Raw genomic sequence first — 15,993 nt, 5'->3', positions numbered from 1 at the left:
ACGTGAGTTTGAGCAATGGAGGAAGTGTGCATTCCTGAAGGAGCCTTATTTCATGACAAGCTTCACTAAATAATAACCTCCATTGTGTCTAAGGAAAATAATACTGAGTCTGTCAGGTTTTCCACTTTAAGTTACTACAGTTTATTCATGTGATATATCTAATATAGCACTGTGTGGTGTTTTGTGTAAAGTTTCCACATGGAGATTTATAAAGGCAATATATATTTAAGATGCTGCAGGACCCATTGACCTGAATACAGCCAAATGCACCATAGATCTGTGCTCTGATAAGTGGGTCTTCACTCTGATTGTTCCATCCCATATGGGTCTTGTGATAATAGCTGGAAATTGCATGAAAAATTCATCATATAATCAAGGGAATAACTGTAGACAAATCATAAATTAGTTTGTGACATGATTCCTTGAGAAACATGAAGGAATATATATTAATCCCAGATAGAGAACTCGTAATAGGCACATGGTGAACCAATGACCTCACTGGGGTAACTAATAGGACTGTGGATGAAGGGTTTCTTACAGGAGTATGGATGACTCTAAAGAATCTTTACCATTGAAATCCCACCTCACCATGAATGACAACTCACAAAAGCAGAAACTCTAGAGCTCTCTGAACAAATTCCAGCAGTTAGAAAGTCTATGAGTCTGTCTCCTTAGGAGTCTTTAACATTTATATAACTTTGGGAGGTGGGGAGATAGGAATTTCTATGGGAGTTACAGCTGAAGTGGTAGTTTCTTGAGAAAGATTCCCAAATTACAGAGTAAACACATGTTGCTTCCTCCCCATAACCATGTTCCCCCACAAATGTAGTAATGCTTCTTGCTGTCTTTGATAGTCATTCTGAGGTATGGTCAAGCTGAGGACCTTGTAAGTGGAACAAGTATTAGTAGGTAATAAGAGGATGATTGTAGATTGTGTTGGAGATTTCCCTGAACTGAAGTTACCCAAAAGAAAAACAGGGTTCTACAGAATAAATATAAAAATAATCTCACTATTAAAAGCACAGAGTTGAAAATACAGAGAATTTACCAGGTCATCTTCTTCAACCTGGGGATAATCAAGAATTTAAATATAAAACCAATATATAGTCTTATATCAATTTAGACATTTTATAGATTGCTTTTGGCTTCTGATGCACAAAGTACTCATGAGAATCTTCAAGATAATTGAGTCTCTTATAAGCCACCAAGACTACATTAAAGATGTAGCCTTTATTAAAAGTTTTAAATAATTTATTCTATCTTCTATGATTTACTTGAATAAATTGTCTCATTATTAGTCAGAAATAAAAAGTTGAAATATAATTTTTAAATTACTTTTTAAGTTTACTGAGAGGTCACCTGTGTCTTTTGCTCCAAGTAAAGGGGGTTGTGATTTTATACAGGCATTTCTGGGTGTTTCTTTAGGTTTATATTTTCTGTTACCCCTTGTTTAATTCATTCTTTCACCCCTCAACCTCTTCTTCCTAACCTATTTTCATGAATTTTTATTGTTGTTGTTGTGGCTGTTTTGTTTGTTTGTTTGTGGCCCACTGCACTTTATTATTGCCTGATTGCACATGGGTATCAGGTTATTTACTTGAGCAAGCTCATACCAGTGGTAAGCTCTGAAGGTTTAAGATTCCCCACTCTCTTAGTCACCTTTAACTGTCTCTAGCTGCTCAGGAAGGATGGAACCTTAGGATGCACTCATCCTCCACCATGGGATGTTGATGAAATTGTATTTATGCAGGTCTTGTGCAGGTAGCCACTGCCACTATGAATGCATGAGTGTAACAGCCATGCCAACTTGTAAAGACTCACTTTTTAACAATAAGTCTCACTTCCTGAATATGCTTCCCCTAGCATGTTCTAACAAGAGATCAAAATGATATAATTATACATGGAAACTTACTAAGGAGACAGAGGTGCTATCTCAAACACTTTTTCTAAAATATTTGAGAATAACTGTTGATTCCCAACCATGCCTATAGTTTTTCTAGTTGTATTTGTTTGCTGTAACAGCAAAATATGTTAGGAACAGAATCCAACTAAAACCTAATTAAAAGACAATTAATTTCATTTGTATTTACAAATTCTCTTTCTATGAAGGCCTCAGGAGCCCTGGCTTTTGTCTGGCAGTGAAAATTAGTATAGATAACACTCTTTTTCACACATTTGCATTAATTAATTAAGTTGTGAAAATGTTGCATCTCTTATTGGTGTCATTGCCTTCCCAATGATGGAATACAGCAGCAACAGTCAACTCATTATCTAAGCTTCAAGAATTTTCAGGTTGATGATCTTCATTGTTGGTTTTTTTGGAAATTGTAATATAATTATAACATATCTCCCTTCCCTTTCCTCCCACCAAACCCTTCCATATACCTCACCGTGCTCTCTTTCAAATTCTTGCCCCTATATTCATTCATTGTTCTATATATGCATTTTTATGCCACAATATAACCTGTTGAGTTCCTATAATGTAACTTGTATATATGGTTTCAGGACTGATACTGGACAATTAGATGATGTGCACTTCCCTGGGGAAGATCACCTCACCTACACCCAACTTTCTTTGGTTGCTTATAGTTTTTTATATAGGGTTAAGGCCTCTAAGATCGTAAGAGACAGAGTATCAAGGAATTCACTGAAAATGTTTGTCTCCTGTAATATCAAAAGCTATATCCATAAAGTCTCAGCAATTTAACTGTACAAATGTAAGCTGAAGAAGAATACCACGAATAGACATGTCAAAGTAGATAGGGAAAAGCCACAAACATTGTTATCTTTGATTTTCTTTATTTAAAGAATTGTTCCTGTACCCATATAAAAGGATTTAAAGCAATTATCATAGTTTTGAACTATGGAGACTGGTGGGTTCACCAGTGAGTGTGCAAATAAATATGGTACAATGATCTCACCTCTCCCTGAAATTGATCAATAGCAAGTAGTTTAGCAGTAAGGGTTAGAGCCCAACCAACCCATCTCTTATTCTTGACTGACTGTTGGCACAATGATACTTTCCAAGCACAGTACAAGAGTTTCTTGAAATTTCAATATTCTCCAGTGTACTGGTTTGTTTTGTTTGTCAGCTTGACACAAGCTAGAGTCATCAGAGGAAAGAGGCTCAGTTTAGGAAATGTTTTGATGAGATCCAGCTGTAAAGCATTTTCTCATTTAGTGATCAATGGGGGTTGAGGGGGTCCAGCCCATGGTTGGTAGTACCATCCCTGGGTTGCTGGTCCTGGGTTCTATAAGAAGGTAGACCGAGCAAGCCATGGGAAGCAAGCCAGTAAGCAGCTTCCCCTACATGTCCTCTGCATCAGCTCCTGCCTCTGGGATCCTGCCATGTTTGAGTTTCTCTCCTGACAGTGATGAACAGTAATGTTGAAGTATAAGCCAAATAAACCTTTTCCTCCCCAACTTGCTTTTTGGTTATTATGTTTCATTGCAGCAATAGAACCCTAAATAAGGCATTCAGATATGTTTTGGTAGGACAGTCATTTCACAATACTAATTTCAGGTTAAGGTCCTGAGTGGTTATTCTGTCTTCTAATGCATTCCTTTTTTTTTCCATCCATGTCTTAAAATGGTCATCATTATGGACATTATGCTATTTATAATAACAGGAATGATCAAGGTGTTACAACCATCTGTAAAAATGCTATAGGAAATAACTAAATTGTTCTGGTAATTTTTTTCTGAATGTATGCACCGTTTTACAACTTATCATACTACTTTCTCTAATTCTTCATTGCAAATGATCACAGATTTCACCAGTAGAACTCATTTTTACCTGAATTCTTATACCAACATACCAAGTGCCAGGAAATGGGAAATAGTAATATATGCTACTTCTTTGTGTATTATTATACACATGCATACACAAATCTTATCAGTTGAAAGTATAAGTATATATTTCCATCCCAAGAAAAAAAATTCGTGCTCACACACCCTTCCATAACAGAGGTCACAGAAGAGTATTAAAATTTAAAATATACTTTGCATGTATTTTATCACCATAAATTATTTTAGCCACAAATTCATCACTTGCTCTACAGTTTAAATTTGATAATGATAAATGTGTAAATGTTCATTATGAATGAAATGAAGTAGTTATCTCTCACCCTGCACAAAATTCAACTCAAATGTTTCAAGGACCTCATACAATGTTAGATTAGTAAATTTTATGTTCATATAAGAAAATGATTCCATATCCAGAGGGCCTAGTCCAGTCCCATGGGGACTCCACAGCCACCAGTCCACAGTTCATGGGCTTCCACTCGTGTGGTCGGTCATCTCTGCACATCCTCCCATCATGATCTCCACGTCCCCCGCCTGCAGAATCCCTTCTCTCTCTCATCAATTGGATTCCCTGAGCTCAGCCTTGTGCCTGGCTGTGGATCTCTGTATCTGCCTCCATCAGTCACTGGACAAAATCTCTATGATGACAGCTAGGTTATTCTCTAGATCCGTCACCCGAGTAGACCAATCCAGGCACCCTCTGGACCACTGCCAGCAGACCAAGGTGGGGTCATCCTTGTGGATTCCTGAGAGCTTCCCCAGCACCCTACCTCTTCCTATTCCCATGATGTCCTCATCTATCATGGTGTCTTCCTCCCTGCCCTCCCACTCTGTCCCTGTTCCAGCTTGACCCTGCCATTTCCCTATGTTCTCATCTCCCACTCCTCACCCTCTGTCACCCTCCTAACACCCAGTCCATCCGCTCATGTAGATCTCATCCACTTTTCCTTCGCAGGGTCATCCATGTGTCCCTCCTAGGTTCTTTCCCTGTTAGCTAGCCTCTCTGGAGTTGCGGGTTGCAGTCTGGCCATCCCTTCCCTCACATCTAGTATCCACTTATGTCTGATTACATACTACGTTTTTCCTTCTGAGTCTGGGTTACCTCACTCAAGATAATATTTTCTAGATACGGAAGACGGTTGTTTGGCTCAAACTGTTTGGGAGGCACCCAGGCAGGGGGATCAGGATCTGTCCCTGTTGCATGGCCAGGCTTCTGGGAATCCAGTGCCTGTGGTGTGGTGCCTTGCTTGGACCTGCCTAGGCTCAGTGTGCTGGGCTCTGCTGACTCCCCATGGGAGACCTTGATTTGGGAGAGAGGGCTAAGGGGTGGAAGGAGGGAGGAGGGGGAATTTGTGGGTGGTATGTGAAGTGAGTAAAAAAAATTCTTAATAAAGTAAAAGGGAAAAAAAGAAAATGCTTAAAGCCAGGTATTTATTAAATAAAAAGCTTTATTTGACTCATAGTTCTATGACTAGAGGAGTCAAACAAGACAATGCCAGAATGCTGGTGAATGTATCCTAGATATATAATAAGATGGTAAAACAGGTAAAGGACCAGCATGTGCAGAAGGGACCAAGTTCATGGTATAACATCACTTCATAATGAAATGCTCTTGAAAAATCACTCAATAATTTCTTTTGGAACAATACACCAAGACCTAATTATCTTCAACTGTGCTTAACCTCTTAAATGTTTCACTGCATCTTCATTGATACACTGGGAATTAAGCTTTCAGGATATGAATCATTGGAGAATATATCCAGATCATATGCAAGGTATGTAATTATTTACTCAATCCATTTCCTATCCACTTTCTCCTTTTCTTATCAAACATGATTGAGTTCATCCCATCTAAATTGCACACAATTCTCAGTTTTGAAAAGAGGAAGGGAAGATATACCACCTATCCTAACAAAATCTGAGATCTATATTCCACTCTTGTGTTGCAAACTTCTTTCATGCATTTGTGAGTGTGAGTGTAAAATGCTACTACCAACTTGGAAAACTGTGTCAAAGTTTATAAGAATACATACAGGTAAAATTATATGGACTCTGTAGGTTGTATGTAGGAATATATATGTGTATACAAATACATATGTCAGTACAAAAACAATTAATGAAAAAGGAGACCATGAATTTGGGGGAGAGTGGGAGAGATATATGGGAAAATTTGGGGGAAGGAAAGAGAAGGGAGACATGTTCTAATTAAATTAAAGTCTAAAAATTAAATAGTAGAAAAAAGAGCAAATTACACACATATATATATATATATATATATATATATATATATATATATATATATATATATATCACCCAGTAATTCTTCATTTGGATCTACCTACAAAATTAAAAGAAACCACATGAGCATCCATGTGGGAATGACATATATAAAGCAGTGGACCTCAGTAAAGCAGTGGACCTCAGTAAAAAGGCATGAACTTAATCCATAAAACACAAATGACAGACCTCAAAAGTATAATGTTGAGTAAGAGACAGACAAAAAGAAACACACTGTATACAAATAAAATATAATAGCCAACAAAATTAATCTGTGAACACAGAAGTTCAAACGTTGGTGTATTAAAAATGTGGCATAAATTGACAGATTATCAGATATAAATTTTTTGTATAATGGAAATTATATATAACTTGTTTCAGATGGGTCTTATTAAAATATATTAAAAATAATATTTCATTTAATTGCACACATTATATTTGTTCTTTATACTTCATAAAAATTGCATTTTGTTGAGTCCATTTGCACAACAAGGAAGGCTTAAATAAGTAGCGAGGTAGGAAACATGAAAAGGTGAAATAAGAAGAAAGCAGTAACCCACATCTGCATTTGAGTCTTGATCTTACTCAGTTAACTTTTAGAATGCTTAGGGGCCTTAGCTTCTTTAAAACCATGAAATAGCAAAGATAATTTTAAAGTCACTACCTTGTACTGTTGCTGTGCAGACAACACATTAGATAGCACAATGCATAACACAGAGCACTTCCAGCTAATTTAGCCAGTGACCTACATTCCAGGTGGGGAGATTCCTTTCTCATTTCTCCTCTCCCCATTTCTGGCCTTGTCCCTAGTCTTATTCCTCCTTCCTCTATTCAAATTTATAGTCTCTTAATATTTGATATCAACATTTATATAAATACATTCATTTGTGATTGTAAATCATGGAGAACTCAAGGGACTTGCAAGGGACAGGCATAAATAACAATAGAACCCTGAATAAAGATTTTTTAAACTATATGGACAAACCAGCAAGGCTGGGGCTGTGAGTGAACCATAAGACCTGAGCCAGATCAGGGACAGCTGGTGCCTGAGCTGTTCAATTGGAGGCAGGCCAGGAAAAGGAGTTGTGAAAGCTGAATACCAACATCTGGAGCAAGTCATGCCAATGTGGATGGATGGATTCAGAGGCAGGAGATGGGCAAAGGACCTTACCAAGAAAAGGTCATGTGTGAGCTTCATATCAAGAACCAGGCCTAGCAATGTGAAGATGAGATTAATCTGGTCTGATTTTAGTTTTCATTGTAACTACCCCCCAGCAATTGTTTAAGAACTATGTTTATAATATCAGGGATTGTGAACAGTTTTAGATGAGCAGTGACCTGAGAGTTCCTGTAGAAATGAAAACACACTCTTTTTTATATTTGAAGTTTTTGTTTAGAATTTCACAGTTTAACACAGTGTTTACATCACTCTCATTCTTCCTTCTTCCAATGAATCTTACTTTGTGACCCATTCGCTCCCTATTAAATTTAAAATTGAGTCCATTTCGTGTTACCATGTACATATATATATATATATATATATATATATATATATATATATGTCTTGCTTTGTTCTATATAAATTTTATCCTTTTAAAACATCTGAGGATGTGACATTAAAAAATTTCAGTTTATTCATAATATCCAATACATAGGAAGATTAGGAGACTATAGTTACTTGGGGCTAATATGTGATAGAGATGTTGAACACATCTTATAGATGAGATTATCCTCTAAATGCAGTGTCTGTTGGCCTCATAGCCATGCCAAATAGAGCAGACTGCCAGTTTCTAGAATAGTTAACAGATTCTCACTGGTTAGTCACATTCATCAGAAAATTTAGCATAGTTCTAAACTCTCATGCATCTGGCACAGCAAACTGACAAGACACAAACTCATCTGAAAATTGATCTAACATGCAATTGGCGTCTTGTATTAGATTATCTTAAGTGATAACACACTGACAAAATGTTTCTAAATTTCTTTTATTTCCCCTCAGATGCAGTGATAATTTAATGCACATTTTAAAATGTGGAATAAGGGACTCAGTGGCATCCATCGCCCTAGTCCTATTATACAAGTTTCTCTAAAATTATACATAAGATGATTTCTTACATACCATGATGACAAGAATAAAACCTCCATAATATTCACCCAACAGGGAATATGCTCAGATACACATCTGTTTGCACACATCCTGATTCTCCTCGTAGACATATAGGATTCCAGATGCTTCTGAAATTAGATGCTGAATTACAGGTAAAGGAACAGCTGCCACACAAGAGGGGAGGCAAATTTGCACACTTATAGAGCAAAAGCTGATGTGAATCCTTTGATGGTTTAAAAATGGCCAGTCTACTTTTTCATTAAGAAATTGTGCTTGCCTTTGCACTTCTGCTTTCCACATAGAAATAACTGAGCTAAGAACAGAAATCTTCTCATCTACACATGGCAAGATTAATAACTCCTGTGGAGAATATGGAGGCTCAAATATTTCAGCCACACAGACTTACATGCAGGCCAACCTTAGCTGCAGATCTAGTTTCTGAAAAGCAGAACACTTGAGGCTCTAAGTATATATCCCTGATAAATATCATTTGTAAAATCACATGTAAATGCCGGGCGGTGGTGGCGCACGCCTTTAATCCCAGCACTCGGGAGGCAGAGCCAGGTGGATCTCTGTGAGTTCGAGGCCAGCCTGGGCTACCAAGTGAGTCCCAGGAAAGGCGCAAAGCTACACAGAGAAACCCTGTCTCGAAAAACCAAAAAAAAAAAAAAAAAATCACGTGTAAAATCTATCAATAAAGGAAAGCCAAAGGATGATTTTGTATACTGATTTGACACGTATATCAACACAGGAGCTGATGTCAAAAGTCAGTGCCATAATTCAATAACTAAAGGGTAGATGTAGGATGAAAGAAGACACCAGGTTATGAGATTTCTATATGCACATGTCTGTCTACTCTTAACATCACTATGCCATTTGTACTTCCTCCTGGTCTTCAAAAATCTTCAGATGCATTGCTAATTGCAGGCCCACCAACTCAAAGCAAAAGAACTTTGCAAATATCATCTGTTGTGCAGCATTAGACTCATTCTTCACCAAGTTACCACTTCACATTATTTCTGTGAAATTCAAACATGAACACTGCACCTAGATTTCTTTTACCCCCTCTCATCCCCCTCCAACTCTTCCTTTGTACCCCTTCTCTTATCTAACTACAAATAAATATTCATTATTTAACTATTGTTTTTAAAACACACACATATATACATACTTATATATCCTATGGACTTCATTCAGCTTTGCTCATATGTGTTCATAGATAACCACTTGGTGTTGGTCCTATTGTGTTGGAGCTAGTCCCTAAAGGAAAATGCTTCTTTCTCTCTCTTTCTCTCTCTCATCACTCACTGCTCACTTGCTTAGTTGATGCATGAACTTTAGAAAATTTGAGAACTTTGGGAAATTTCCCCTGTCTGCATTATGTCAACTGATTTTGTCATTATTCTCATCATGTTCAGGCAACTGTGTACCATTGACAGTTCATGGATGTATGTAGCTGAAGTTTTCATATGTCCGGGCCGGCTGGCAGTTGGGACAATCTCTCTCACTTGCCAGTTCTGCAGCTGCACAGACATAAGTAAACACACAGAGGTGTATATTAATTAAAACTGCATGGCCATGGCTCAAGCCTTCTGGTAGCTAGCTTTCATATCTTTAATTAGCCCATAACTATTAATCTATGTATTGCCACATGTTCCGTGGCTTTACATGCATCCTGTTACATGTTGCTTCATGCACGGTTGGCTGGTGTCTCTCTCAGACTTCTTCCTGTCTCTCCCTTTAAATTTCCTGCCTGCCTCTAAGCTGCCTTGCCATAGGCTAAACAGCTTTGTTTATCAACCAATCAGAGCAACACATATTTGCATGGTACAGAAAGACATTTCCCCATCACTTCCTCTTTTCTGTATAAACAAAAGGAAGGTTTTAACTTTAACTTATTAAAATTACATATAGCAAGACAGTTATCAAGCAAGAATTACAGTTACAATATCTAGTCTATATGTATTTTGTAAAATTAAAGAAAATATTTTATTTAGCCTATATTTGTGAGTCCAAGATTTTATATATACCTTATCACTTATCATAACCAAGGAAAGCCACAAATATAACTATCTGGTCTTCAACTATATCAAAGACCTCAGAAGGATATAATATTACCTAAGTAAGCAGGAAGAACATTGCAAGCAACTTCCAAAAATCTAGAATGACAGAGACATTTGGCTACCTGGACAGTCACCCAAATTCTGCAATGTTGGAGCATCCATCTTCAGCCTATAGGCCTAGAGTCTCTCAGTCACTTTTCTGTGTGTCCTGTAGAATGTCTGGCAGTTTCTTCTGTGAAGCAGGAACCCGAAGGACGATCTTGCCTTGTAAAGTTCAGTGGTCACCTTCCTATGGGTCCTGTATGTCCAGTCAATACAATGTTTTTCAAGCAGTCCAGGCAAGAATAGTTTCTTGCCTAAATGACTATTTTTGCCAAGAAGAAGATAAACTCCATATGGAGTGTCTTTGATGCCCATCTTTCGCTTTGAATTAAATCAGTGCTGCCAGGAGCAGATGTGTCTCACTGTCCAGAAAGTAAGTTTTAAAACATTTTAAATGCCATATTCTGCAGGTCTTTAAAGTGTTTGGAGATTCCCTACTTAACTGAATTATATCTATATATACCTAAGAAAACTTAACATGACTACAAGTTTGATTATCATAGATGATTAACTATTAATCTGTCTTTCTTAATTATCCATTACAATTTAAATTAGTTACATAAACATAATGCCTTAAGCAAGAGTAGAAATATATATACAGCATAATAAAATTAACTTTAAATTTGCATCAAACTATAGCAATGTAAAACATTTTTAAAAAGTTGCTCTTTAAAAGTAGGTTCAATAATCTACCCTTTCATCTTATCATATCTATATCCTATTCCCCTTTTTCTTTTAGAAAGATATTGACTATGACCAATAACAGTTTGTAATCAATAACCTAAACAAAGAGAAACATCCACAATCCATTTGTTGGGAATGTGAGCATTGTGTTCTAGGCTACTTCCTGCTGATAAAAGACACTGTATTCTTATGGGGAACCTGAGAAAATTTGAGATAATGGTCAAGTCCTGGGAAGACCAGCTATAACGTTTGTTGATAGGCACCATCTATTAAGGTTAAGGAGGTCTTGATTGATCAAATCTGATCCATCTTAACCTGGAACAAATCCATAGCCTCTTGCTTCCTGTGGAAACAAAAGAGCCTCCTTTCCAAAGCAACTTAACCTTAGATCTGAATTTTGAAGTCAAAATACCTTTAAAATATACATATTGTTTTAACTGAGCAGCCTTTACAGTCAAATGTATTTCTGCAGTTAAAAATATCAAAGAAAACACAATCCAGATTCTCTGTGTAATATCCATCTTTACGTGGCTTATTTTTAATTACTTTTACTGTCCCTTTAAAGACTTTATTTTTAAAACTTTCTATTACTTTATATAACTGTCTCTGTTCCTTTTCCTCTCTTCCAAGCCTACATACATTTTTACACACATTGTAAACCATTTAAAGTCAACATTGCAGAGAAACCTTGCGTGACTGTCCAGGCAGCAAGCTGTTTCTGTCAACTCATAATTTTTTGGAAGTTGCTTGTTTGCACTTTCTGTTTTACTAGGTAATATTATTTCCTTCTTGGGTCTCTGAGGGAGTTGAAGATTAGATAGTTGTAGTTACAGTTTTCCTTTTTAAGAGAAATTTCAGGAAAGAAACTCACTAAGGAAGTGTAAAGTGTATAGATTTGAAAGACATTATAAGATATTTTTCTGTTTGTAATACAAGGTAAGATAAAAAGTGAATTAGGTACATTTTGGACTCACCGAAATAGAATAAATAATGGAATATTTTCTCTGAATTTATCAAATGCAAATTGATTAGACATTGCTGATATATTTATTGCTTATATATTGTATATAGTTATTTTACTTATTGTATATATTTTTTTATATTAGTTATAACTTTCTTTTTTATTTTTATTAGACAAAAGGGGAAATGTGCTGATATTTTATTTGTATATTAATAAATAAAGTTTGCCTGGAGATCAGAGGAAATAGCAAGCCATTAATACAAAAGTCAGGCAGTGGTAGCACACTCTCTTAATCCAATCACATGGCAGGCAGGGTCTCTGTGTATTCAAGGACACACTAGGGAACAGCCAAGCATGGTGACATATCCCTTTAATCCAAGTACCAACCACAGAGACCTGGAGGTCTGTACAGACAGGCAGTAACAAGGAAGTGAGGTACCTGGGCTAAAAGCCAATGAGAGGTCAGAACAGCAAGGCAATAAAGGCACAGGTAGATAAGAAGTAGCTCTTTTTGGAAGCTATGGCAAGGTAAGTTAAGGTTAGCTGGTGGCTCTTACTATTTTCTGATATCTAAGGCTTTCACCCCTTTATTTGGCTCCATGGTTTTTATTTAATAAGACTGCTTAGAAATTTGGCTACAGATGTATGTTTCCCCGTCATGTATATTGGTCACAGTGTAGGATCAGGAACATGTGTCTTCTGGCTCTTACAGCTCTCTGCTACATTTTCCATGATGTTCACTGAGATTTATATAAGATGTTATATTGTAAATGTATCAATTGAGGTTGATTGTATCATGGAACCTTATTCTCTACATTTGATCATTGAGGACTTCTATAATATTCCCCATCTATTACAAAAAGAAACATTTTTATGAGGGGGTGGGAACTAAATTTATCTGTGGGTATAGAATAAATATTTAAAATGCAGGTAGAAATTGAATTAGTTTAGAATATGTCAGAACTTCTTCTCTGGGGTCCATAGCTTCTCCAGCCATGTGTAATTGAATAGATATACTTTACCAGGCATGAATTCCCTTCTCTTGAATGGGCCTTAATTTCAACTAGATGTATATTGGTTACCCATAAGATATAAGTGTCAGTTTTGCATCATTGGCTATATTTTGCTGACTGGGATGCTGTGCTTCTTAAACATTTACAGGTGTTTAGAAATATCAGTTGGTCTTTTCACTAGCAGCTTGCTGATACTATGAGAGCCAGGGCTCAGGAAGCAGCCTGCAGGTCAGTTCCAAATCATTTCCTCCAAACCCTCTATTTGAAATATGTGGTGACTTCAGCAATAGAGTCTTACCTTCAAGTACTGGATGATAGCATGAACATGAACCAAGAGTGCTCAAATGAAAGTGGAACTGAAATAGATTTAAAAATGTTCATCAGCCTTAGTATTTTTGTAAATAGAAATCAAAACCATTCTGAGATCTGACACCAGTCAGATCAGCTAAGATCAAGTAAACAAGCCGGGCATTGGTGGTGCGCGCCTTTAATCCCAGCACTTGGGAGGCAGAGGCAGGCAGATCTCTGTGAGTTCGAGGCCAGCCTGGGCTACAGAGTGAGTTCCAGGACAGGCTCTAAAGCTTCACAGAGAAACCCTGTCTCGAAAAACCAAAAAAAAAAAAAAAAAATCAAGAAAACAACTGAGGATGTAGGAAAATAAGAACCCTCATTTGCTGTTGGTGGGAATGTAAATTGATGTTGCTACTCTGGAAATCATCAAAAAGCTAAAAATAGATCTATTATATGACCCAGCTATACCACACCTTGGCATATTCTGGAAGGACTTTACATCCTGCTCCACAGAAAGTTGCTCAACCAAGTTTATTGCAGTTCCATTTCCAATAGCTAAGATATGAAAACAATTCAAATGTCCTTCTATTATGAATCGACACTGAAAATATGATGCTCACAAATAATGGAATTCCATATAAATAAAAAGAAAATTAAATCATGAAATTTTCAGGTAAATGGATGGGACTGAAATATGCTAAGTGAGGTGACCTGGAACCAGAAAGACAAGTACTGCTTCTCCTCTTTCATTTGTTGGTTCCAGTTCCAAGTCTTTAGATTTAAGTATATATCCTGGGGGTAGGGAGAAGAAGGAGCCTTGGAGAATGGGACAGTAATAGACAGATGCTGCAAGGCAGGGGGCGTATCATAGAAATGGGGGAGGACTTAACTGGGGAGAGGGGGGAAGAGCAAACAGGATAAAAGGAGAAGGGATACATAACAGTAAGGATGTTTGAAAGAAAGTTTTTTCTATTAGTTTATAAGCTTAATTAAAATACATATATAACACATGTCTATATTCTTTAGGGGAATTACACATGTGGTGATATTTCTTCCTCTAGAGCTTTGCACTATCTCACAAAAAAACCTGGTGCCAAACATGGGAAATGTCCTATCATGTTGTTTGTTTAGGGGACTGTAAGTGTCACCTCACACAACATTGTACTACCTTCTTACATGGAATAACAGAGACAAACCCATTTTATGTTCTCTTCAGATCCTATCTAGCAAATTTTCAATTCCTCTGAAGTAGATATTGGTATTTATTGGTTAAATAAATATCAAGGTTAAGCAAATAATCTGAAACTGGGACTGAAGAGATGGCTCAGAAGTTAAGAGCACAGTGTCTTCCTCCAGAGTACCCAGGTTTCAGTCCCAGCACTCACGTGGTGACTCACAACATCTGTAACTCTAGTCCGAAGGGATCTGGAAGACACCAGGCACCTATTTGGTACACAGACATATATGTATGAAGAACAACCATATACAGAAGCAAATAAAAGAATGAATGAATGAATGAATGAATGAATGAATGAATAAATAAATAAATAAATAAATAAATAAATAAATAAATAAATAAATAAATAAATATTTCTGGAACTGTAGTTACAGGAAGCTGTTAGCTGCTTTATGGATTCTGGGAGCCACATCTGAGTCCTCTACAAAAGCAGTAAGTGTTTTTGTTATTGAGACATCTTTTCAGCCTCTGAATTTACAGTTTTAAACACAATTTTCTTTAAGCATGACAGGAAAATTGCATTCCTTATGGGTTGGATATTTTACAATAATTAAAATTTTTTAATTCTCTGTATATGTGATAGTAACAAACAATAAAATAAGTGCAAATATAAATAGGTAAATAAATGTGAAAAAGAAAACAAACACTTCACCAAAGAACATACACATAGAAAATTAGTCCATTACAACATATTACCACAAGTAGCTGTAATGACAATGAAAAATTTATATTACTAATCAATGCTTCCTGTCAGCAATGATTCAGAAAAGTCCCAATTGTACATTACCAATACCACCAAAAAATTGTAAGTATTTGTAAAACAATTTTATTATTTTATAGAAAGTTAAAGATAGAGTTATGAGGATTCACAGTGCTAATGGATGGCTATGTGAGGGATTGCCGCAGGAAACAAACAGGTCAGTACTTACTGGGTCAGGGAACAGAAGAAAGCTGCAGCTCTAAGGGACAACACAATGACTTTTGGAGACAGTGGAATGATTCTACATTTTGTTACAGTTATAGTAACAGAAATTTGTACACAAGTTAGACACACTAAACTTTACATGATGTCACAAGACTTCAAGTCCAGTACTTTATTTATTTTCTATTTTTACGTATTATTTTAAATTTTCATACAAATATACAATGTATCTTGGTCATATCTATTCCCAATCCTTTCTTTCAACCTCTCTTAGACCACCCCAAGCACATATTCCTCCAAAGTTCATGTCCTCTTTGTATTTATGTAACTTACTAAGTCCATCTAGTATAGTCCATATGCACACAGATGTAGAGTCATATACATAGGAGTATGCCAGTAACCACTACATAAAGAAAAATTACATTCCTTCACCCAGCAGTCTTCAAATGGCAATATTTCCTTATTAATGTACATTAACATTAAAACAAACTTTTATTTGACATAAATTGTAGTTGTGATGTATCACATTTCA

This window comes from Peromyscus californicus, unplaced genomic scaffold (genome assembly GCF_007827085.1).
Source record: "Peromyscus californicus insignis strain IS unplaced genomic scaffold, ASM782708v3 Scaffold_6__1_contigs__length_162567912, whole genome shotgun sequence".
NCBI classification, from domain to species: domain Eukaryota; kingdom Metazoa; phylum Chordata; class Mammalia; order Rodentia; family Cricetidae; genus Peromyscus; species Peromyscus californicus.
This window is presented reverse-complemented; position numbering follows the sequence as displayed.